The sequence below is a fragment of the Hypanus sabinus genome, chromosome 18 (assembly GCF_030144855.1).
Source record: "Hypanus sabinus isolate sHypSab1 chromosome 18, sHypSab1.hap1, whole genome shotgun sequence".
Classification (NCBI taxonomy): Eukaryota; Metazoa; Chordata; class Chondrichthyes; order Myliobatiformes; family Dasyatidae; genus Hypanus; species Hypanus sabinus.
This window is the reverse complement of record NC_082723.1, coordinates 59,542,500-59,569,257: the sequence shown is the minus strand read 5'-3', so window position 1 is coordinate 59,569,257 and position 26,758 is coordinate 59,542,500. Positions and strand designations below refer to the sequence as shown.

At 45.4% G+C, this 26,758-nt stretch overlaps 1 long non-coding RNA gene across 1 annotated transcript in view; it reads left to right on the top strand.

The window, feature by feature from the left end:
- The first annotated feature begins 10,954 nt into the window (after positions 1-10,954).
- Positions 10,955-26,758, top strand: part of LOC132377528 (uncharacterized) — a 101,633-nt gene continuing 85,829 nt past the window's right edge. The window contains exon 1 of the long non-coding RNA XR_009506677.1: positions 10,955-11,161. This is a non-coding gene — a long non-coding RNA (uncharacterized LOC132377528). The remainder of the gene's footprint in view (positions 11,162-26,758) is intronic.

The window sequence follows — 26,758 nt, the reverse complement described above, 5'->3', positions numbered from 1 at the left end:
TACACGGGTGATGAAAACATATGCTCATAAGGCAAATGAGATATTGAGTGACCCAGATATTTGGAGTAACTTTTGGAACTGGGGAACAAACGTTCAGTTACATCCGTGGATGTGGCTGCTCTAATATTAGTTTATGTACCCTGATAATTGTATTGTTCAATGTATATCAACTTAGAAAAAGGAAGGCTGAAATAATGAAACATTTGAGGAAGATGGTTTTAGAAAAAAGCAGAGATAATTGTCAGTATAAAGTGTGTGAATCAGTACGTAACTGTTGGCATTATTTCTATAATGTTGGTATTGCACGTACTAGTTGTCCATGACATTCCTATGGGCAGTCAACAGAATGAAAGGAGGATAATGATCCTAGGACAAATATCCTTGAATGAAGAGGGGGGAAGATGTTGGCCAGAAAGAACAACAATGTGAATAGGAATAGAGGCAGCCATTTTGTGGGACAATCCTTGCAGCCCCCATTTTGTGAACTGTTTGAACTGATTTCTTGCTTGTGAAAAATTTAATCAGAACAATGGAATGTGGATGCAAGGAGTTTTCTACTAATGACCTGCCAAACTTGAGACCATTCTCAGACCATTTCTGTAAAATGGTCATCTGAGAAGGAACAAGAGGAGGCTCGGTTTTTGGGTCACTTGGTTTGACTGATTTGAACCAGTCAGAGCTGAAAGGAACAAAAGGCACGAGGCTGAGAGCAAAAGCCTCAGAACAATTCTGGTTGTCGTCCTGGACCAGAAGATGACCCAGGCAGGTCTGGTGTCCTCATCGACTGTCAAGAGAAATAGAAATGTGAACTAGCAGTTAGTGCAGAGCGCTAATTTCCCCTCAATAATAAGTATGCTGTTTTGGATACTTTTGTGGGGGATGACCTCCCGGGAAATGCCACAGAGACCACGTTACTGCCAATGAGCATGGGTCCATGGTGCAGAAGGAGAAGATGGAGAAGAGGAGAGTGGTAGTGATCGGGGACTCAATAGTCAGAGAAACAGACATGAGATTCTGTGGATGTGAACGGGACACACGGAAGGTATATTGTCTCCCAGGTGCCAGGGTCAGCAACGTCTTGGATCGCATCCACAATAATTTGAAGGGGGAGGGAGTGCAGCCAAATGTTTTGGTACATATTGGTACCAATGACGTAAGAAGGAAAAGCAAAGAGGTCTAGAAAAGAAAATTTAGAGAACTAGGCAGAAAACTGAGAAGCAGGACCTCCAGGGTAGTAATTTCTGGATTGCTGCCTGTGCCACGCACCAGTGAGGATAGCAACAGGATGATCTGGCAGATAAATGCATGGTTGAGAAGCTGGTGTAGGGGGCAGGGCTTCAGGTTCTTGGATCATTAGGATCTCTTCCCGGGGAGGCATGAACTGTACAAAAGTTTCACCTGAACCCAAGAATGAGCAATATTCTTGTGGGCAAGTTTGTTAGAGCTGTTGGGAGGGTTTAAACTAATTAGGCAGTGGAATGGGGACCGGAGTGAAGGGAGTCAGAATAGAACAGATGGTAAACAAGCACAGATAGCATGCAGTCAGCCTGTTAGGAAGGGCAGGCAGATGATAGGACAAAATTGCGGCCAGTAGGGTGAGTATCGGTACATTAGAGATGCAAAATCAAAAAGGGTAGCAAATACAATGTTATATCTGAATGCACGGAGTGTAAGAAATGAGGTGGATGACCCTGTTGCACTATTCCAGATTGTCAAGTATGATGTTGTGGCTATCAGAGAATCATGGCCGAAAGATGGTTGTCATTGGGAGCTGGAAGTCCAAGGTTACTCATTGTATCGGAGGGACAGGAAGGTAGGCAGAGGGAGTGGAGCGGCTCTGCTGGTAAAGAATGATGTAACATAGGATCAGAAAATGTTGAATCTTTGTGGGTTGTTAAGAAACTGCAAGGGTAAAAGGACCCTGATGACAGTTATATACAGGTCTCCCAACAGTTGCTGGGATGTGGACCACACACTAAAACAAGAAATAGAAAAGGTGTGTCAAAAGGGCAATGTTATGATAGTGATAGGAGATTTCAACATGCAGGTTGATTGGAAATATCAGGTTGGTAAAGGATCACAAGTGAATGAGTCTGTTGAATGCCTATGAGATGGCTTTTTAGAGAAGTTTGTTGTTTAACCTACTAGGGGATCAGCTGCATGGGATGGGTGTTATGTAGTAAACCAGAGGTGATTAGGGAGCTTAAGATTAAAGAACTCCTAGTAGTCAGTGATCACAATATGATTGAGTTCAACTTGAAATTTGATAGGGAGAAAGTAAAGTCTGACATAGCAGTTTTTCAGTGGAGTAAAGGAAATTACAGTGGTATGAGAGATGAGTTGGCCAAAGTAAATTGGAAGGAGATGCTGGCAGGAATGGTAGCAGAGTAGCAACGACATGAGTTTCCGGGAAAAACGAGGAAGGTGAAGGATTTCAAAAACAAAGAAATGCTTAAATAGCAAAATAGTACAACCGTGGCTGACAATGGATGTAAAAGTAAAAGAGGGGGCAAACAATGAAACAAAAATTAGGGGGAAGATAGAGGGTTGGGAAGATTTTAAAAATCTACAGAAAACAACTGAAAGAATCATTAGGAGAGAAAAGATGAAATAGCTTGAAAAATCTTCAAGCTAGCAAACAATATCAGAGTGGATAATAAAAGCTTTTTCAAATATGTAAAAAATAAAAGAGAGATGAGAGTGGATATAGGACAACTAGAAAATGAGGCAGGAGAGATAATAATAGGGGACAAGGAGATGGCAGATGAACTAAATGAGTATTTTGCATGAATCTTCACAGTGGAAGACACTAGCATTTGCCAGATGTTGAAGGATGTGAGGGAAGAGAAGTGAGTGCAATTACTATTACAAGAGAGAAGGTGCTCAAAAAGCTGGAAGACCTAAGGGTACATAAGTCACCTGGACCAAATGAACTGCACCCTAGGGTTCTGAAAGATCTAACGGTAGAGATTGTGGCGGCATTAGTAATGATCTTTCAAAAATCATTGGACTCTGGCATGGTGCCAGAGGCCTGGAAAAATGCAAATGTCACTTCACTCTTTAAGGAAAGAGGAAAGCAGCAGAAAGGAAATTATAGATCAGTTAGTCTGACCTCAATGATTGGGAAGATGTTGGAATTAATTGTTAATGAAGTTATGGAGTACTTGGTGACACAGGACAAGTTAGGACAAGGTCAGCATGGTTTCCTTAAGGGAAAATCTTGCCTGATGAAACTGTTGGAATTCTTTGAGAAGATTACAAGTAGGATAGATAAAAGGGATGCAGTGGATGTTGTATATTTTGGACTTTCAGAAGGCCTTTGACAAGGTGCCACACGTGAAGATGCTTACCAAGTTAAGAACCCATAGTATTATAGGAAAGTTACTGGCATGGTTAGAGCATTGGATGAATGCAAGATGCACCAAGTGGAAATAAAAGGATCCTTTTCTGGTTCGACTCCACAGGAGTCAGTGTTGGGGCCACTTCTTTTCATGCTGTATATCAATGATTTAGATAATGGAATAGATGGCTTTGTTGCAAAGTTTGCAGATGATATGAAGATTTGAGGAGGGGCAGGTAATGTTGAGAAAATAGGTAACATGCAGAAGGACTTAGACAGATTAGGAGAATGGGCAAGAAAGTGACAAATGAAATACAATTTGGAAAATGCACGGTCATGCACTATGGTAGTAGAAATAAATGTGCAGTCTGTTTTCTAAATGAGGAGAAAATCCAAAAATCTGAGATGCAAAGGGAAACAGGAGCCCTTGTGCAGTACATTTGAAGGTTAACTTGCACGTTGAGTCAGTGGTGAGGAAGGCAAATGCCATGTCAGCATTCATTTCAAGATGTCTAGAATACAAGAGCAGGGTTGTGATGCTGAGGCTTTAAAAGGCACTAGTGAGGCCTCACCTTGAGTATTACGAACAGTTTTGGCTCCTCATCTAAGAAAAGCTGTACTGGCTTTGGAAAGGTTCAGAGGAGATTCACAAGGATGATTCCAGGAATGAAATGATTATCATTCGAGAATCGTTTGATGGAATTTAACATCTGTATTCGCTGGAATTTAGAAGGATGGTGGTGGGGCGAGGGTGGGGGGAAGGGGGGAATCTCATTAAAACCTTTCAAATGTTGAAAGGATGTTTCCCATGACCAGGGAGTCTAGAACAAAAGGGTACTGTTTTAGTATAGAGCGGCATCCATTTATAAAAAAAGATGCAGAGAAATTTCTTTAGCCAAAGCGTGGTGAATTTGTGGAATTTGCTACCACCAGCAGCCATGGAGGCCAAGTCATTGGGTGTATTTAAGGCAGAGATTGATAGGTTCTTGATTGGATATAGTTTGAAAGGTTACGGGGAGAAGGTGGGGCAGTGGGACTGAGCAGGGAAAAAATGGATCGGCCATGATTAAGTGGCAGAGCAGACTTCATGGACCAAATGGCCTAATTCTGCTCCTACGTCTTATGGAGTCAACAAGATGTAAATGCGACATTTGAATTGATACGAAGTGATTAAAGTAAGGAGCTTTGAATGCAAAGCAGCGACAATTCTCCAGAGAACAAACCTTTGTGAATGTGGAGGACCCCACGAACATGTTGAGATTGGACCAGGACCACGAGGAGCAATTGGCCAGCATAGGCTCCTTCCCCAGGTAATCACTTTTCCCTTCATTGACTGTTCCTGGAGGGTCAGGGAATCCTAGTGATGTGCACACAGCAAGTTAGATTGTGAACCCACTTGCTTACTTGTTGGTAAATACAGATTCTCTCTGTGGCTCTCTGGACATTATTACCAAAGGGTAAATCCTTGTAACAGGTTCAACTCAAAATATTGACAATTCCTCTCCCCCTCCCCAACAGATGCTGTTTGCCCTGCTGACCCAGGGTCCTCATTCATCATCTGTGAATCCTGGGTTGACAGCGAATGTCAAAGCCCAAAGGGTGATCAGAGTTTCAGATCAAACCTCAAAGGTCAATCGGAGGTCTAGAAGTCAAGTCCCAATGTTAGGAGCTCAAGTCTGTGGTTCTCTCTGAGTTGCGGCCCAATGCACACAAAGTCACGAGGTTACTGGAGGCCATGGAGTATAACCTGTCCTGTGCATCTGTGCGGTGGTTGGATGGGAAAAAACAAGGACTGTGATTTGTTTTGCTGGTGTTGCCTTGTTGCTTGGTGTCTTCTGTTTTGGTGTACTCTCTGTTATTCTGCCACTGTGCTGTGTTGGCATAGGAAAATATGGTAACACTTGCAGGCTGCCTCCAGCACACCCTTGGGCATGTTGTTTGCTATTGCTGGTGTGCTTGGCACGTTGGGTTTTACAAAGCTCTCATCATAATTATCATCAAAGGGACATGACTAGATTGACTTTTGCCTGCATGGCTAATGAAAGAACACAAGAAATGGGAGCGGGAGTAGGCTGTTCCAACCATGATTCTTGATGCTGGCCATTCTTTTACCCCAGAATCCCTTTCCTGCATTAGACCCATTTGAGATCTAAAGATCCATTGAATACACTCAATGACTGAGTTTTCATGGATCTTTGGAACAGAATATTCCAAATCTTCATTCCCTTCTCCGTGAAGAAATTTCTTAGCTTTTCTGTGGATAGTCAGTCCCAATTTAAAGAAAGTGACTGTGGAAACACCAGCTCACACATTGCCAAATATATTGGAGTTGAATATGGAATTCAGATTAATCTGTCATTAATCATTACCTGTTAATTCTCTATACTTCTGACTGTCTCAGTAAAGCTGCCATATAATCAAAGACCTCAACCACACCTAACATTTTCTCTTCTCCCCTCTCCCATCGGGCAGTAGATACAAAACCCAGAAAGCACGGTCACCAGGTTCAAAGTCACTGTTAGAAGACTATTAAATATTTCCCTAGTATGATAAGATAGACTTGATCTCACAGTCAAACTTTTTATATTTTTTACCTTATTGTACAACTGCACTGCACTTTCTAGCTGTTACATTTTATTTTCTGTTATTGTCTTGCCTTGTTAACCATATAACAATTACAGCACGGAAACAGGCCATCTCAGCCCTTTTGATCCGAGCTGAACGCTTACTCTCACCTAGTCCCACCTACCTGCACTCAGCCCATAACCCTCCATTCCTTTCCTGTCCATATACCTATCCAATTTTTTTTAAATGACAAAATTGAACACTTCTGCTGGAAGCTCAATCCACACAGCTACCACTCTCTGAGTAAAGAAGTTCCCCCTCGTGTTACCCTTAAACTTTTGCTCTTCAACTCCCAACTCATGTCCTCTTCTTTGAATCTCCCCTACTCTCAATGGAAAAAGCCTATCCACATCAACTCTATCTATCCCCCTCATAATTTTAAATACCTCTATCAAGTCCCCACTCAATCTTCTACGCTCCAAAGAATAAAGACCTAACTTGTTCAACCTTTCTCTGTAACTTAGGTGCTGAAAATCAGGTAATGTTCTAATAAATCTCCTCTGTACTCTCTCTACTTTGTTGATATCTTTCCTATAATTCAGTGACCAGAACTGTACACAATACTCCAAATTTGGCCTCACCACTGCCTTGTACAATTTTAACATTACATCCCAACTCCTATACTCAATGCTCTGATTTATAAAGGCCAGCATACCAAAAGCTTTCTTCACCACCCTATCCACAGGAGATTCCACCTTCAGCGAACTATGCCCCATTATTCCTAGATCACCCCGTTCTACTGCATTCTTCAATGCCCTAACACTTACCATGTATGTCCTATTTTGATTAGTCCTACCAAAATGTAGCACCTCATATTTCTCAGCATTAAACTACATCTGCCATCTTTCAGCCCTTATACAATATTGTTCTTATTCTTATTGTTCTTATATACACTTTGTAATATGTAATGATTTTGTCTGTTTGAACAGTACACAAGTTTTGCACTGTTTATCTCAGTACCTATGACAATAATATTCCAATTCCAATTCAAAGCTCCAAATGTCAAAGTTTTGAACCTTCTCTTTGACAAGCCCATCCAAACATATTTCACTCTTAAATGATCTTACCCACAGCACAATATCAGTTATGCAACATGGTACTGTTGCCAAAGCAAATCAAATGATAATGAACTATTGAAAATTTGAAACCCAACTTTGGCAGCAAATGTTTTTCCAACTGTTTTAGAACTTCCATTTAGAATTAATTAACAAAATTATTTATTCTGCGTTCAGTAAAATTGGCAGGGGTCCATTAGGGTTTTGATCTGTCCTTTGATGCAAAGCTTTGGCTTTTTCAAAAGCCTCCATCTGTTTCCCTCCACCCACATTTTGTGGGACTTTAGCCCATTCCCGTTTTCATTTGGGAACTCAGTATCTTTGGAATTTGCTTTGGAGAGGTTTTCAAAGACACGACATGATCGTGCTTTAAAGGAAATAAGAGAAAAACAAAATGTTCGGGGATTTAACAGGAAGAATTGCAACTACTTTAATAATTTTAATATTTAAATAAAACATGGTTTGTTTAAATTGTGTCCATTGATTTCCTAGATGTGAAGACTGTGATTTTGGTTGTTTCTGCAATATTAATTGCTCTCTCGTAATATTGCGACATTCTTATTCTGTACAAGTATTGAATCACAGAAAATCTGTGGCACAGAAAGACATCATTTAATCTGGTACAGCACAGGAGCAGGCCCTTCAGTCCACAATATCTCTGTCAACATGATACCAAATTAATCTGCGTTGGCTGAGGAGAGCAACCCAGTCTAAAGCCCACTGCTCAGCACTCGGTCCATAACTGAAGTTCCTTAAGTGCACATTCAAGTACATTTAAATGTGATGATGGTTTACACCCCATCCAACCTTTGCAATAATGGAAAAATATCCAATCCCCAATCCCATCTGTGAAACATTTTCTTCTTCTCCCCTCTAACCCTTTCACCAACAGCTTTAACCCAGGCAACCTGTTCATATTCTATTCCTTCACCGTATGGTCCAGGTCAATTTTGATCCGGCCCAAGAATCTCTTCATACAAAGTGTCTATACCAAATTTTGAACCACAGATCTACTTAGAATGTATAAATAGCCTATCTGACATTAATAAATGGCTGTTTCAGAGATCTAAAATCCATTTCAATAGATACAGGTCAAATTTGACCCAGAACAGCCTCAATGTACAAAAAATTGTAGCACCTGTACAAAAGTATACATTTTTTTAATATTTTCATTTCTGTGTATTTTGGGTCACTTTAGGAAAAGTCATCAAATTTCGGTTAAAAATGGCATTTAGGATGATTTTTCTGCTGTCAAATGTCAAAACAGGTCAAATTTGACCCAAACAGTATGTTAGGGTTAAACCCAAGATCCCTGATTTTTTACCCTTCTGCAAGGAAGGGTGGGTCCTTTCTCTCTCATGTCTCTTGGACCCAGTTGACTTTGGGATAACCACATCTACACCAGGTGCACCGGGCTGCAGCTCCTCAGAGAATGTGTTAAGGAACTGCAACTGCAGCTTGTTAAACTTCAGCTTATACAGGAAACTCAGGAGTGATATATAGGAGCTTTGTATAACTAGTATTAAGAACACAAGTTGTAGAGATTGGGAAAGTGAGTCAAGTAAGTCACGGAATCAGTTCAGAGTTGAGGTGAATGAAGTCACCCATGCTGGTTCAGGAGCCTGATGGTAATAACTGTTCCTGAACCTGGTGGTGTGGGACCTGAGGCTCCTGTGCCTCCTGCCTGATGGCAGTAGCGAGGGAAGACCTAAATGGCAGGGGTCCGTGATGATGGATGTTTCTTTCTTGTGGCAGTAATCATTGTAAATGTGCTCAATGATAGGGATTGATTTGCATGTGATGCACTGGGCTGCACCACTTGTCCATTCCTGGGCCTTGGTATTTCAAGTCAAGTCACTTTTGTTGTCATTTCGACCATAACTGCTGGTACAGTGCATAGTAAAACTGAGACAATGTTTTTCAGGACCATGGTGTTACATGACACAGTACAAAAATTAGACTGAACTACGTAATAAAAAAGCAACACAGAGAAAGCTACACTAGACTACAGACCTACACTGGACTGCATAAAGTGCACAAAAACAGTGCAGGCATTTACAATAAATAATAAACAGGACAGTAGGGCAAGGTGTCAGTCCAGGCTTCGGGTATTGAGAAGTCTGATAGCTTGGGGGAAGAAACTGTTACATAGTCTGGTCGTGAGAACCCGAATGCTTCGGAGCCTTTTCCCAGACGGCAGGAGGGAGAAGAGATTTATGAGGGGTGCATGGGGTCCTTCATAATGCTGTTTCCTTTGCAGATGCAGCATGTAGTGTAAATGTCCGTGATGGTGGGATGAGAGACCCTGATGATCTTCTCAGCTGAGAGATTGCCTTCATGGCACCGTCCAACCAGGCGTGCAGGAGCTTCTTTAACCGACAGAATAGGAAGCAGGCAAGTGTCTTAGCAACTTCCTGCTGAACAGACAGAGTGCAGCTTTACCAGTTTCACAGCCATGAGCCCAGTGGAAGGAGTACTGAGAGACAGGTGCAAATCTGAGATCCAAGCATGAGTCAAGTTTGAGTTGAGGAAAAACTTTTCCACCCAGAGAGTTGTGGATCTGTGGAATGCTGTGCCTCAGAAAGCAGTGGAGGTCAATTCTCTGGATGCTTTCAAGAAAGAGTTAGATAGAGCTCTTAAAGATAGCAGAGTCAAGCGATATGGGGAGAGGGCTGGAATGGCCTACTCCTGCACCTATTGTCTATTGTCTGTAGGTTACAGGTGTATAAAACTTTGTTAAGACCGCACATGAAGTATTGTGTGCAGTTCTGGTTACTACATTACAGGAAGGAAATGGAGGCTTTGGAGAGGGTGAGAAGAGGTTCACCAGGGTTTTCAGGTTATCAGTCCTGAAACAGGGTCTCAACCTGAAACATCCACAATTCCTTTCCTTCTGTTGATGCACCTCGACCCTCTGAGCTCCTCCAACAGATTATTTATTGCTCCAGATTCCAGCATCTTCAGTCTCACGCATCTAGCATGCTGCCTGGATTAAAGGGTATACCTTATAAGGAGCAGCTGGGCAAATGGGATTTGCTTTCTCTGAAGTGTCAGGGGCGAAACAAGATCTGACAGGAGTTTAAAAAATTATGGGGCATAGACAGGATAGGCTATCAGGGTCCTTCTCCCAGGGTAGAAATGTCAAAAATTAGAGGGTATATTTAAGGTGAGAGGGGAAAATGTTAAAGGAGATGCACAGGGTAACATTTTACACAGAGAGTGTTGAAGCCTGGAATAATTTGCCAGGGGTTACAGTGGAAACTGATAAATAAGAGACTTTACGAAAGAAACAAGAATATACTAAGGAATGGAGGGATAGGGATCATGTGCAGACAGATGGGATTAACTTAATTTAACATCGCGTTTGGCACAGTTATCATGGGTCAACGAACCTGTTCCTGTGTAATGCTGTGTTCTGTATTCAACACCGTAGTAAAAGTACAACACAATGTGTACTGCTGTTATTGGTGATGTGATACTTCAAACCTATGCGCTTACGAATATCACTCATTTCAGAAAAATGTCGACTCAGAGGGAGCCTTGGGATTAATTTTCCTGTTAGAAATGTATCTCAGCTATTTGCTGCCTTCTGCTGCTATGAGAATTATATCTGAGTTCCTGGCAGCTGGTCAAGTTACTAAATATAATTAGTTTAGAAATAATTGGTCACGACAATCCATCAATTTAAAGGAAATATGCTGTAATCATCTGATCACTTAAAGTAACAGTTTATACTATATGTAAAAAAAGAAAATAAAGTTCTTCCTGTTGCCATAGATAGTTGTTTAGACCCAGTCATCACAGATATTTAATTAATATTTATACTGTGAACTGGGTTTAATTTCCTGGATATACTTCAATACTTTGTTATTTCAGCAGTCAGCAGAGCAAGAGAAAAAGAAAGGTAGAATTATTGGAACTGAGCTGAACTGAACTCATTGGATGAAAAATTCATCAGCTGGATGCCAGTATAATTGATCTTCCAGAAATCCTGTTTCTCTGCTCTTCCTACAAAGGTCCAAATGTGATCCGATGCATTGTTGGTATTCCGCTGTTTTCCTGGGACAGTTGCCTCATCGTACAGCCGCTGACCTCACACAGTGCCGGATCTGAAATGTCTGTACTAGTTACCACCTAAGAGGTAAAAATGTTAAATAACGGTCATGAAGTAACGGGTGAATTTCTTTCAATGTTTCAACACTCCAGATTTAAACTTACCAAAATCTGACTCCTGCAATCTTCTGTTTGATTGCATTAAAACTGTAGTTCTTACAGAGCTTTCATTTTACTATAAGTATTATTTTTAGAAATAAGTCCCACTCTGATAATATTAAGATACTTGTATCAATTCATATCTCAGACTTGCTAATTTTTTTCCAATATATGTGCTCAGATACAAACATATTTGTATTCATATACCACCTCCTGAAGTAACATGAATTACCATCAAAGAAAGAAAGTTATCCTTGTAAAGTTCAGAGACAATATATCCAGAATATTGCATTGTAAATGAAATTCCTTAATGCTTTGCACATGCACACATGTGCATGTTATGCATTGCACTCATGTCATTTTTGTTTAAAGTAGTTTGAACAATATTGTGGAGGATTACTTTGGATGTTATTACCAGGAATGGCATCACTTGGGATGTATTTTCCAAGAGCACACTGAGAACCAGATGTATCCTGTCTGCAATCCTCCAATATGTGTTTTAAGAGACACAGTGGCAGTTCGAAAATGAAAGGGCATTCAGAATTTCACAGCTCTTCGGTCATCCCGCAGGTGAACAATTGCCAAGACAGCACAGAATTAAATGATCTCAGAATTCTGCCAGACAGTGCCTGGCTTTTTGATGCCGCGTGACCAAAACCCAGCTCCTTCACCTTATCGAGGCTGGGCACACAGGTAACACAGGTTGACCTCATTCATGGTATGGGTGATGAGAGGAAGCACAAAAGACAACCCAGGGCCACCAACACAGTGCAGGAGCACGGTGTGTTACACGATGCATCCAAGCCCTCCAGCTTCCGGGGTTTGGATGCTCTAACTCTCCGGCGTATGGATCGCTAGGGCGGCCTCTTTAAAGATTCAGGACCATGCTGCTAATAGGCAATCATGTTTTCGATGCCAAGAATTAAGCATTTAAAGAGGACCTGAACAGAGCCTCTGTGCTCAACCGTAGCATTTAGTTTGTGCTCAGCTCCCGTTACAGTTTTATACCGTGTGTCGATCCTTACCTCGGATACTTCAACATTTGGGCCCTAACCATCCTCGTCAAGGTCTCTCGTGACAGTACAATTCAGCCAATGTGGATCCAGCGGGGTATCAGGATCTTTCGCCCACTGTGGCCAGCCACAGCAAGAGGATTTCCAGATTTCCAGATTCCACCTGTGGAGAGATTTGACGGTGAATCAGGTTCTTACTGTTACCTCCTCACCCAATGTTCATTAGCGTCCAATCTCCAGCCATCCCGGTTCCCTTCGAAGCACGGAAAGATGACTTTCCTCACCTCTTCTGATTGGAAGAGCCCTGGCCTGGTCCACCGTGCAACTCAGAGATTTGCTCTGATTTGGAGGAATTCATGGGCGCCACGAGGAAGGTGTTTCATCCGAAGCCAGATGAGCCTGGGACCACCTGGTGGGAATTCGACAGGGTGGTCAGTCAGTGGCTGACTATGTTATCGAATTTCGGACCTTGGCAGAAAAGCAGAGGCCTTGGCAATTCTATGCCGCCACAGGCTCTGAGATGAACTGAAGGATGCCCTCACCTTGGGAGGGCCGGCAGAAGACTCAGAGGTTCTGGTTGACCAATCCATTCTTCACGATGGTCATCCGGCAGATTGAAAGTGAGAGTACTTCAGAGGTCAAAGAGAGCTGGTCTGAGCCTGGCCCCAACACATCGCAGTTCCACTCTCCGACCTCAGACCATGACCAACCTGTCTCCTGCTCGAGACCCAGGCTGGCTGCACTGGACTCTCTGCCAATGAGCGGCCAGGCGTCGGAATCAAAGTTGTTGCTTCTAAAGCACATCTGAGGGTGCAACTGATGAGAAACCACTAAGACAATCCAGTGTTGGGAGGGCTGTTACGGTAGCAGCCTTTACGTCCAATCTCACGGATTCTCGTTTTGTGCTGAAGGCCGAGATCACCTGGGGTAAGAACCAATTGCAGGACTCTGGGGCAGCAGATAATTTTCTGGCCTTAGGAATTGCCCGTGTTGAGCCAGTCCTTGCCCGCAGCTGTCTTGGACAGCCACCCGCTAGGGTCCAGGCAGATCCAGCAACAGACTGTGGTTTTGCAGATATGGATAGGGGATCGTGTGGAAGACTTTAGTTTCTATATTATTGACTCACCACTCATACCCCTGATCTTTGGGTACCTTCGGCTGTCCCAGCATAACCCATTTGCGGACTTGAGGGAGGGCAGAATAGTTGCTTGGTTCAGTCATTGTAAGACGGTATGTTTGCAGCATGTTGTTTCAGAAGATCCTCCCGGAGACCACTGACTTACAAGGGGGCGGCCTTCGGAGTGAGGTAACCTGAAGTGTCCCGGAGACCCAAACCTGCCGGTCCCGGCCAACAGGACTGTGCGTATCCCGACCCTGTCTGGTTAGAACAGTGCGGGAACTGGAGAGAGGGAATGTCTAGTTCAGGAGATGGGCAAGGAGGTACCCGAGCAGTCTGGAATTCTTGTAGCTAAGCCTAAGGAATCCAGCCACCAGGACCCAAGGAAAGGAAGGACTGGTATACGCAGACCATTGGAACATAGTCGTGGGGGCACAAAGGCTATTTGTAACAACTGGCTGTCATTTCCTGAGGATATATACAAGGATTTGGACTCTGATTTGGCTACTGTTTCTACAAATGAGTTTTGTGAACATAGAGAGGGGACTCAGAGGTCTGTCGAATCACCCCTGCTGCCTAAGAAGTCTCGAGAGTATCTTTAAAGAAAGGTGCAGAGGAGATTGCAACACTCAAACTGGTCAAAATCTCTTCCATCTAAAAGGACTTGGAGGAAGTCTTCAGCAAGTGAAAGGCCTTGACTCTTCCTCCGCATTGATCCTACGACTGTGCTGTAGACCTGCTGCCTGGTACTTGTCCTCTGCAGGGTTAATTTTTCACACTCTCAGGCCCCAGAGAAAAGCTCAACAGAAGAGCCATGGGCTTCGTTCGGCCCTCCACCTCACCAGTTGCTGTAGGCTTCTTCTTCATATGAAAGAAAGATGGAAGCCGATGACTATGCATGGATTACATACTCTCTATAAGTACACCTTATCCTGATCTTCTCGAAGTCCATAGAGGAGCTTATCGCTCACATCAGGGACATTTTAAAGAACCTCCTAGGCCATGGACTTTATGTCAAGCTGGAGAAGTCAGAAGTTCACGTGACAACAATTTCATTTTTGGGTTTCACTATCTCCATTGGCAATCTCAAACTGGACCCTACCAAGACCCAGGCAGTCAGAGACTGGCCACCATCATCCAGTGTCACACACAAACAAGCTGGATGAACTCAGCAGGTCGGGCAGCATCCATTGAAATGAGCAGTCAACGTTTCGGGCCGAGACCCTTCGTCAGGACTGAAGAAGGAGGGGGCAGGGGCCCTATAAAGAAGGTGGGGAGAGGATGGAAAACCAATCAGAGGAACAATTAAGGGATAAGAGAGGGGAAGCAGGGAGGGGATAGGCAGGAGAGGTGAAGAAGGAATCTAAGGGGAAAGCAATATGGGTAGTAGAAGAAGGCAGAATCATGAGAGAGGTGATAGGCAGCTAGAAGACGAGACAGAGTGAGACTGGGATAGGGGAAGAGAGAGGGAGGGAATTACCGGAAGTTGGAGAATTTGATGTTCATACCAAGGGGCTGGAGACTACCCAGACATTATATGTGATTTGTATGTGTTGATTTGACCACAGCATCTGCAGTATACTTTGTGTTTATCATCCAGTGTCAAACAAGTCCAGTGATTCCTGGGGTTTGCAGTCTTCTACCAGAAGTTTGTCAGAAAATTCAGCTCTGCTGATGGCGCTAACTAAGAAATCCATGGGCCCTTTTGTCTGGACTACCAAAGCAGAGGCTGCTTCTGCAGAGCTCAAACAACAGTTCACATCAGCTCCCATCTTGGTTTCACTAACCTGGACCTTCCCTTCATCATGGAGGTGGACACCTCAGACACTGGAGAGGGTGCAATGTTGTCTCAACAGTCATCTTTGGACAGTAAACTGCAGCTATGTGCGTTCTTCTCCAGGTAGCTAGAAATTAGCTCTATTAACACACAGAAGCTTGGTTTCAATTGCTGTCAGTATCAGAATTAGCAAATAAACAAGTACAATGGACAATTCTATAAGAACCCAAACTGTCCCCACTTGTATAGGTTTTGAGATTATTATTTCCATTTACACAACACAGGGCTCTCAAAATTCACAAGTTACAATTATAAAGCACATTCAGTGCAAATTGCTTTCAAAGCTCAATACCATATTGCTGACATTTTTCATAGGTACTGAATATGCAAATGTTCACATCAGGCCACTATAAATTACATTGATGCGTAGGAAGGTGGAGATCCTTTGAATGGCAATTCTGGTGCTTTCTTTGCATCCTCCTCGTATAATGGCATCTTCATGACATCTGTATTTGCTGGTAGCTGGCTTATTGATTTTTCAGTTTACCTCCCTGCAAAGATGCCTCCCGGGAACGAAGATCAAGTAGAGTGTCCACCGGGCTGCTCTGTTGTTCCAAATCCTTAATAAACTTGAAGCATCAGCATACAGCATTGATTAAATACCACTTCAAAAGCATCTCTGTTAAGAACATAAGTGAATACATAACCATTGCTTTGCTGGAGCCTGGGCCAGAAATAACATCTCTTTCTGGGAAATTAAACACATTTTGAACATAATGCGTGATATGTACATATTCTGATAGCTCAACAAAGATGCCAAGTTCTTCTATGCAATAGATGAACTATTGATAGTCCACAACCAGGTAAATTATGAATGGAATCAGAAAATGTGTATAGTACTTAATAATCCCATAAACTCCTAAGCCACTGACAGCAGTCAGGGAAATATCAAGAATAAACGATGCACAACTGTCCGTTCTGTGAAAAGCACATTGGAATCAGGAGCTTCTTGTGGTTCTTGTGGCTTTGGAGGAATGGCATTACTGGTTTGAGGGGGCCAATACCCTTTTATCATTTGGATAGACCACAAGAACTTGGTTTATATTTAGAAAGCCAAGATACTGATTTCCAGGCAGCCCAGGTGGCCTCTGTTCTTTAACTGTTTTAATTTCATCCTGACCAGTTGACCAGGGTCAAAGAACCAGAAACTAGATGCTTTTTTTGACAAACCCAAATAAGAGAGGCAGCCTTCTACCATTTTGCCCCAGGCCAAGGTGGTAGTGCCAATTCATTGCAAGGGGAGATTCCTAATAACAGTCCTCCGGGTCAGCTGTTTGTCCCAAGATCCACCCCCCCCACCCCAGTCCCAGATACTCCAATGGGGGCATTCATCGAGAATGACCATTCACTCAGGGAATGCCAGGGCTCTCAAGTCTATCAAGAGTAGGTACAGTATCGGTGCCCCGGAATGGCAGAAGAGGTTTTGCTGTATGTGCAGGCATGCGAGGAGCAAAGTGCCCTGTACCTGACTACAAAGGCTCCTCCACCTCCTTTCTGTTCTGGAAAGACTATGGGCGCACATCTCCATGGACTTTGTCATGGGTTTTCCACCACCCAGGTGGAAAAGCGTCATCATGGTAATTATCGATTAGTTTTCGAAGACCTGCAAGTTCACGGCCTTGGATAAGCTACCATCTGTGATAGAGATGGCTGAAATTGCCCTGGACCAGGTCTTCAGGATCCATGGATTCCTGGTGGACATCGTCTTGGATCTTGGTCCACAATTCACATCATATTTCTGGAAGGCATTCTGTAAGCTGATTGAAGTCACAGCAAGACTTTCCTCTGGGTTTCAGCCACAGTCCAATGGCCAGGCAGGGCAGACCAACCAATATTTTGAATGAACCATAGCCTCAGAAAGCCCTGACGAGTGGTGCAATCATTTGATGTGGGCAGAGTCTGCCCACAACATTCGAGTGCCAGATTGGTTTTCCTCCACCACTCTTCCTGCAACAGGAGGACAAGGTCGGGCTTCCTGCAGCCAAAGATCTCGTTCAATGCCGCAAGCTGAAATGGCAAGAGAGATTTTGCTGGCCTCTACCCAGCCAGCTAATCGCAGGAGAAGATGGGGACCCATTTTGCGGCCTGGGCAACAGGTCTGACAGTCCACTCAAGATATGCCTGCCTGGGAGGAGTCTAGAAAGTTGGTGCCAAAGTTCAAAGTCCTGAGGAAGGTAAACTCGGTGACTTACACCTTGCAACTCCCCAAGACCCTAAAGATCAATCTCATCTTCCACATCTCTAAATTAAAACCTGTTGGCACCAGCCCCTTAGCCCCACAACCATCAGCCCCACCACCACCTTGGATTATTGATGGGGAACAGTTCTTCACAGTGAGCAGACTTTGGGACTCACAAACTGTTCTTCGGGGTGTTCGGCAATACCTCATTGACTGGGAAGGATTTGGACCTGAGAAAAGGAGCTGGGTGCCTGGAAAAGACATTGTGGTCCGGTTTTCATCCATGACTACCATCACTGTCACTCTGAGCAGCCAGGGCCATCAGAAGTTGGCCATAAGGGAGGGGGACCTGTTACCAGGCCAGCTTCTGGGGTTGAGATGCTCTAATTCCTCAGAGGATGGCTAGCTGGAGCAGCCCCTTTAAGTGTTCAGGACCATCCCTCTAATTGGCAATCCTGTTCTGGGCACTAAGAATTAAGTATTTAAAGAGCACTCAGCGCAGAGTGTCAGTGCTCAATCATAAGCCCAGATGGAGATATTGTCTAGCATTTTGTTTGTGCTCAGTTCCCCCCCCCCCACCCCCCACCAGCTTCATACCGTGTCTTGATCTTTGCCTCAGATACTCCAGGATTTGTGTCCTAACTGTCCTTGTCAAGGTCTCTTGTCACACACTGCAGGAACACTGTGCTGGAGCACAACGGCACCGACATAGTGCCAGAGTACTGTGTCACCAACACAATGCCAGACCACTGTGCCGCCAAGACAGTGCTGGACACAGTGTGGTCAACAAAGTGCCACGAACACAGTGCCAGAACACGGAACACAGTTGGGGCCAAGTGTGAGACATGGACGAGGATCAGACGTGAGACTGGGACCAGTGCTGTCGATATCACTGACAGCAGACCAGGTCACAGAGTCATGGAGTCATACAGCATGGGAACAGGTTCTTCGGCTATCCTAGTAACATTTGGTCTATATCCTTCTCAATCTTTCCTCTCGCTGTACCTATCCAAGTATCTTTTAAATGTTAATGTACCTGCCTTAAATACTTCATCTGGCAGCTCATCCCATATACTGACTGCACTCTGGGTGAAAAAGTTACCCCTCAGGTTCCAATAAAACCTCTCCCTTTTCACCATAAATCTGTGCCTCCTAGTTCTTGATTGCCAAAGAGAAAAACTGTGCTCATCCATCTTATTCAAGCCCCTCATCATTTTAAACACCCTGGTAGTAAATGGCTTCTGGACTCCCTGCCCTGCAGACTTCGGTCAGTTAGCAATGATCACAACATGTCACCATGGCGCGGCAGTGTAGTGGTTAGGGTAACTCTGTTATAGCACCGGAGATAACAATTCGGGGTTCAATTCCTGCCGCTTTCTGTGAGGAGTTTGTACGTTCTCCCTGTGATCGCGTGGGCTTTCTCCGAGTGCTCTGGTCTCCTCCCACATACGGATTAGGATTAGGATTTGGTTTACTTCTTGAATGGGATACTGGAACTGTTGGAGACTGATTTGCTGTTTGAAGATCGTTTGGGTGTTTCAGCACTCCACAGTCTCCGAGAGGATTCCAGGAAGCAGAGACAGCTGTGTGAACCTTGTGGGGAGAAGGCTGCGGGACAGGGTGCGAGCCCATGTTTGACTCTATTTTGCTGATTAAACTGACGAGGGAGATTGAAAAATCAAGTCAAATGCAGAAGGTACGTGGCAACTGCTGCCTTTTGATCACAATTGGGATCACTCTGCTATCAGAGAGGGGAGACTGCCTTTTGATCACTGGTGGGATCACTCTGCTATCAGAGAGGGGAGACTGCCTTTTGATGACTGGTGGGATCACTCTGCTATTGAAGAGGGGAGACTGCCTTTTGATCACTAGTGGGATCACTCTGCTATTGAAGAGGGGAGACTGCCTTCTGATCACAATTGGGATCACTCCGCTATCAGAGAGGGGAGACTGTCTTTTGATCACTGGTGGGATCGCTCTGTACTGGAGAGGGGAGACTGCCTTTTGATCACTGGTGGGATCACTCTGTCATGGAGAGGGGAGACTGCCTTTTGATCACAATTGGGATCACTCTGTTACTGGAGAGGGGAGACTGCCTTTTGATCACTGGTGGGATCACTCTGCTATTGAAGAGGGGAGACTGCCTTTTGATCACAATTGGGATCACTCTGTTATGGAGAGGGGAGACTGCCTTTTGATCACTGGTGGGATCACTCTGCTATTGAAGAGGGGAGACTGCCTTTTGATCACAATTGGGATCACTCTGTTATGGAGAGGGGAGACTGCCTTTTGATCACAATTGGGATCACTCTGTTATGGAGAGGGGAGACTGCCTTTTGATCACTGGTGGGATCACTCTGTCATGGAGAGGGGAGACTGCCTTTTGATCACAATTGGGATCACTCTGTTACTGGAGAGGGGAGACTGCCTTTTGATCACTGGTGGGATAACTCTGCTATTGAAGAGGGGAGACTGCCTTTTGATCACTGGTGGGATCACTCTGCTATTGAAGAGGGGAGACTGCCTTTTGATCACTGGTGGGATCACTCTGCTATTGAAGAGGGGAGACTGCCTTTTGATCACAATTGGGATCATTCTGTTACTGGAGAGGGGAGACTGCCTTTTGATCACTGGTGGGATCACTCTGCTATTGAAGAGGGGAGACTGCCTTTTGATCACAATTGGGATCACTCTGCTATTGAAGAGGGGAGACTGCCTTTTGATCACTGGTGGGATCACTCTGCTAATGAAGAGGGGAGACTGTCTTTTGATCACAATTGGGATCATTCTGTTACTGGAGAGGGGAGACTGCCTTTTGATCACTGGTGGGATCACTCTGCTAATGAAGAGGGGAGACTGTCTTTTGATCACAATTGGGATCATTCTGTTACTGGAGAGGGGAGACTGCCTTTTGATCACTGGTGGGATCACTCTGCTATTGAAGAGGGGAGACTGCCTTTTGATCACAATTGGGATCACTCCGCTATCAGAGGGGAGACTGCCTTTTGATCACTGGTGGGATCGCTCTGTACTGGAGAGGGGAGACTGCCTTTTGATCACTGGTGGGATCACTCCGCTATCAGAGAGGGGAGACTGCCTTTTGATCACTGGTGGGATCGCTCTGTTACTGGAGAGGGGAGACTGCCTTTTGATCACAATTGGGATCACTCTGCTACTGGAGAGGGGAGACTGCCTTTTGATCACTGGTGGGATCACTCTGTCATGGAGAGGGGAGACTGCCTTTTGATCACAATTGGGATCACTCTGTTACTGGAGAGGGGAGACTGCCTTTTGATCACTGGTGGGATCACTCTGCTATTGAAGAGGGGAGACTGCCTTTTGATCACTGGTGGGATCACTCTGTTACTGGAGAGGGGAGACTGCCTTTTGATCACTGGTGGGATCACTCTGTCATGGAGAGGGGAGACTGCCTTTTGATCACAATTGGGATCACTCTGCTATCAGAGAGGGGAGACTGCCTTTTGATCACTGGTGGGATCACTCTGCTATTGAAGAGGGGAGACTGCCTTTTGATCACAATTGGGATCACTCTGCTATAGAGAGGGGAGACCGCCTTTTGATCACTGGTGGGATCACTCTGCTATCAGAGAGGGGAGACTGCCTTTTGATCACTGGTGGGATCACTCTGCTATTGAAGAGGGGAGACTGCCTTTTGATCACAATTGGGATCACTCTGCTATCAGAGATGGGAGACTGCCTTTTGATCACTGGTGGGATCACACTGTCATGGAGAGGGGAGATCGCCTTTTGATCACTGGTGGGATCACTCCGCTATCAGAGAGGGGAGACTGCCTTTTGATCACTGGTGGGATCGCTCTGTTACTGGAGAGGGGAGACTGCCTTTTGATCACAATTGGGATCACTCTGCTACTGGAGAGGGGAGACTGCCTTTTGATCACTGGTGGGATCACTCTGTCATGGAGAGGGGAGACTGCCTTTTGATCACAATTGGGATCACTCTGTTACTGGAGAGGGGAGACTGCCTTTTGATCACTGGTGGGATCACTCTGCTATTGAAGAGGGGAGACTGCCTTTTGATCACTGGTGGGATCACTCTGTTACTGGAGAGGGGAGACTGCCTTTTGATCACTGGTGGGATCACTCTGTCATGGAGAGGGGAGACTGCCTTTTGATCACAATTGGGATCACTCTGCTATCAGAGAGGGGAGACTGCCTTTTGATCACTGGTGGGATCACTCTGCTATTGAAGAGGGGAGACTGCCTTTTGATCACAATTGGGATCACTCTGCTATAGAGAGGGGAGACCGCCTTTTGATCACTGGTGGGATCACTCTGCTATCAGAGAGGGGAGACTGCCTTTTGATCACTGGTGGGATCACTCTGCTATTGAAGAGGGGAGACTGCCTTTTGATCACTGGTGGGATCACTCTGCTATCAGAGAGGGGAGACTGCCTTTTGATCACTGGTGGGATCACTCTGCTATTGAAGAGGGGAGACTGCCTTTTGATCACAATTGGGATCACTCTGCTATAGAGAGGGGAGACCGCCTTTTGATCACTGGTGGGATCATTCTGCTATCAGAGAGGGGAGACTGCCTTTTGATCACAATTGGGATCACTCTGCTATCAGAGATGGGAGACTGCCTTTTGATCACTGTGGGATCACTCTGTCACGGAGAGGGGAGACCGCCTTTTGATCACTGGTGGGATCAATCCGCTATCAGAGAGGGGAGACTGCCTTTTGATCACTGGTGGGATCGCTCTGTTACTGGAGAGGGGAGACTGGCTTTTGATCACAATTGGGATCACTCTGCTACTGGAGAGGGGAGACTGCCTTTTGATCACAATTGGGATCACTCCGCTATCAGAGAGGGGAGACTGCCTTTTGATCACTGGTGGGATCGCTCTGTTACTGGAGAGGGGAGACTGGCTTTTGATCACTGGTGGGATCACTCTGCTATTGAAGAGGGGAGACTGCCTTTTGATCACAATTGGGATCACTCTGCTATCAGAGAGGGGAGACTGCCTTTTGATCACTGGTGGGATCACTCTGCTATTGAAGAGGGGAGACTGCCTTTTGATCACAATTGGGATCACTCTGCTATCAGAGAGGGGAGACTGCCTTTTGATCACTGGTGGGATCACTCTGTCACGGAGAGGGGAGACCGCCTTTTGATCACTGGTGGGATCACTCCGCTATCAGAGAGGGGAGACTGCCTTTTGATCACTGGTGGGATCGCTCTGTTACTGGAGAGGGGAGACTGCCTTTTGATCACAATTGGGATCACTCTGCTACTGGAGAGGGGAGACTGCCTTTTGATCACTGGTGGGATCACTCTGTCATGGAGAGGGGAGACTGCCTTTTGATCACAATTGGGATCACTCTGTTACTGGAGAGGGGAGACTGCCTTTTGATCACTGGTGGGATCACTCTGCTATTGAAGAGGGGAGACTGCCTTTTGATCACTGGTGGGATCACTGTTACTGGAGAGGGGAGACTGCCTTTTGATCACTGGTGGGATCACTCTGTCATGGAGAGGGGAGACTGCCTTTTGATCACAATTGGGATCACTCTGCTATCAGAGAGGGGAGACTGCCTTTTGATCACTGGTGGGATCACTCTGCTATTGAAGAGGGGAGACTGCCTTTTGATCACAATTGGGATCACTCTGCTATAGAGAGGGGAGACCGCCTTTTGATCACTGGTGGGATCACTCTGCTATTGAAGAGGGGAGACTGCCTTTTGATCACAATTGGGATCACTCTGCTATTGAAGAGGGGAGACTGCCTTTTGATCACTGGTGGGATCACTCTGCTATTGAAGAGGGGAGACTGCCTTTTGATCACTGGTGGGATCACTCTGCTATCAGAGAGGGGAGACCGCCTTTTGATCACTGGTGGGATCACTCTGCTATTGAAGAGGGGAGACTGCCTTTTGATCACTGGTGGGATCACTCTGCTATTGAAGAGGGGAGACTGCCTTTTGATCACTGGTGGGATCACTCTGCTATTGAAGAGGGGAGACTGCCTTTTGATCACTGGTGGGATCACTCTGCTATTGAAGAGGGGAGACTGCCTTTTGATCACTGGTGGGATCACTCTGCTATTGAAGAGGGGAGACTGCCTTTTGATCACTGGTGGGATCACTCTGCTAATGAAGAGGGGAGACTGCCTTTTGATCACAATTGGGATCATTCTGTTACTGGAGAGGGGAGACTGGCTTTTGATCATAATTGGGATCACTCTACTACTGGAGAGGGGAGACTGCCTTTTGATCACTGGTGGGATCACTCTGCTACTGGAGAGGGGAGACTGCCTTTTGATCACTGGTGGGATCACTCTGCTATTGAAGAGGGGAGACTGCCTTTTAATCACAATTGGGATCATTCTGTTACTGGAGAGGGGAGACTGGCGTATGATCACAATTGGGATCACTCTGCTATCAGAGAGGGGAGACTGCCTTTTGATCACTGGTGGGATCACTCCACTATCAGAGAGGGGAGACTGCCTTTTGATCACTGGTGGGATCGCTCTGCTACTGGAGAGGGGAGACTGCCTTTTGATCACAATTGGGATCATTCTGTTACTGGAGAGGGGAGACTGGCATTTGATCACAATTGGGATCACTGCTACTGGAGAGGGGAGACTGCCTTTTGATCACTGGTGGGATCGCTCTGTTACTGGAGAGGGGAGACTGGCTTTTGATCACAATTGGGATCACTCTGCTACTGGAGAGGGGAGACTGCCTTTTGATCACTGGTGGGATCACTCTGCTATTGAAGAGGGGAGACTGCCTTTTGATCACAATTGGGATCATTCTGTTACTGGAGAGGGGAGACTGGCGTTTGATCACAATTGGGATCACTGCTACTGGAGAGGGGAGACTGCCTTTTGATCACTGGTGGGATCACTCCGCTATCAGAGAGGGGAGACTGCCTTTTGATCACTGGTGGGATCGCTCTGTTACTGGAGAGGGGAGACTGGCTTTTGATCACAATTGGGATCACTCCGCTATCAGAGAGGGGAGACTGTCTTTTGATCACTGGTGGGATCACTCCGCTATCAGAGAGGGGAGACTGCCTTTTGATCACTGGTGGGATCACTCCGCTATCAGAGAGGGGAGACTGCCTTTTGATCACTGGTGGGATCGCTCTGCTACTGGAGAGGGGAGACTGCCTTTTGATCACAATTGGGATCATTCTGTTACTGGAGAGGGGAGACTGGCATTTGATCACAATTGGGATCACTGCTACTGGAGAGGGGAGACTGCCTTTTGATCACTGGTGGGATCGCTCTGTTACTGGAGAGGGGAGACTGGCTTTTGATCACAATTGGGATCACTCTGCTACTGGAGAGGGGAGACTGCCTTTTGATCAGAATTGGGATCACTCCGCTATCAGAGAGGGGAGACTGCCTTTTGATCACTGGTGGGATCACTCCGCTATCAGAGAGGGGAGACTGCCTTTTGATCACTGGTGGGATCACTCCGCTATCAGAGAGGGGAGACTGCCTTTTGATCACTGGTGGGATCGCTCTGTTACTGGAGAGGGGAGACTGCCTTTTGATCACAATTGGGATCACTCTGTTGGACTTGGACTGTGGACTTTACTTCAATCTATAGTTTTGTTATATTCTGTATATTTCGGGCAATCTTTCTTATTTTTTTGTATGTATGAGGGAGGGGGATTTAGGAGTTGACCTGCCTTTTCCATTCTTGTTCATTTTTTTATGCGGGGAACGGGGAATTGGGCATTTATGATAGTGATGCCATTTCTTTCTTTCTTCATTTCATGGCTATCTGAAGAAGAGGAATTTCAGAGCTGAATACTTTGATAATAAACAAACCTTTGAACCTTTAAACTGCTCTGCTCTGGATCAATGGAACCTGCAGAAAGTGGTAAAAACTGTCCAGTCCGTCACAGGGTCATCATTTCCTTTGATCCAGTCTATCTTCAGGAAGGCTAATAGCATCTGCAAGGCAGACTGCCACATTAACAATCCCCTTTCTCTCTCTTCTACTTCAAGTCAAGTCAAATCAAGTTTATTGTCACTTAACTACATGCATGTATACTGTCAAACAAAACAATGCTTTTCCATGCACCGTGGTGCACATAACACATATATTCCCCACACGATAACTTATGAAAGTAAGGATAGCCAGCACCATTCTGATCATAACAAAAACATACAGGACATAGAAGAACGATTACAACTGGAGACAGAGTGGGCACTGCATCTGAGTGCACTGCAATCTTTTGCTGTATATATCCAGGAGCTTGGAAACATGGGCAACCTGATTCAAGAACAGCTTCTTCTCCACATGTGAACCAATCACCTCTTTGACATCCGCTTCCCAGTGGAGCTACCACATCCTTAAGTCCCTCATGCTACATTTTCCATTACATTCATACAAGCATTTCTTTCTGCCTTACTTCAGAATACAGACAATCTTTGCACCACTCTGTTGTTTTGTGCTGGTCACTACATGTATTGCATTATGGCCATGCACTCTGTTTACTGTGCGAGCTTCACACAAGCAGGGAACTTTGTGGCATTCTGCTGTATATGAAAAAAACTAACCTGAATCTATGAAACTGAGACTGAAATCACGTTTGTGCCTGGAATTGCAGTCACGTGCAATTTAGGAATGGGGGTGAATGTGCACAAGTTAGCAGGGTTAGTTGTTTCACTGAGAATTAACTCAAATGTGCACCAGGACTGGAAGCAAGTGTAGGACTCAGAATAGAATCATATCTGGGACAGGAAATGGGATCAGGTGCATGAGTGGGATTGGGATTGGGTGCGAGACAGGGAATGGGATCGGGTGTATGACTGGGATTGGGATTGGGTGCGTGACAGGAAATTGGATCGGGTGTGTGACTGGGATTGGGATTGGGTGAGTGACTGGGATTGGGATTGGGTGAGTGACTGGGAATGGGATCGGGTGTGTGACAGGGAATGGGATCGGGTGTGTGACAGGGAATGGGATCGGGTGTGTGGCAGGCAATGGGATCGGGTGTGTGACAGGCAATGGGATCGGGTGTGTGACAGGCAATGGGATCGGGTGTGTGACAGGCAATGGGATCGAGTGCGTGACAGGCAATGGGATCGGGTGTGTGACTGGGAATGGGATCGGGTGTGTGACTGGGAGCGGGATCAGGTGTGTGACAGGGAATGGGGATCGGGTGCGTGACAGGGAATGGGATCGGGTGCGTGACCGGGAATGGGATCGGGTGCGTGACTGGGAATGGGATCGGGTGCGTGACAGGGAATGGGATCGGGTGCGTGACCGGGAATGGGATCGGGTGCGTGACAGGGAATGAGATCGGGTGCGTGACAGGGAATGGGATCGGGTGCGTGACGGGGAATGGGATCGGGTGTGTGACAGGGAATGGGATC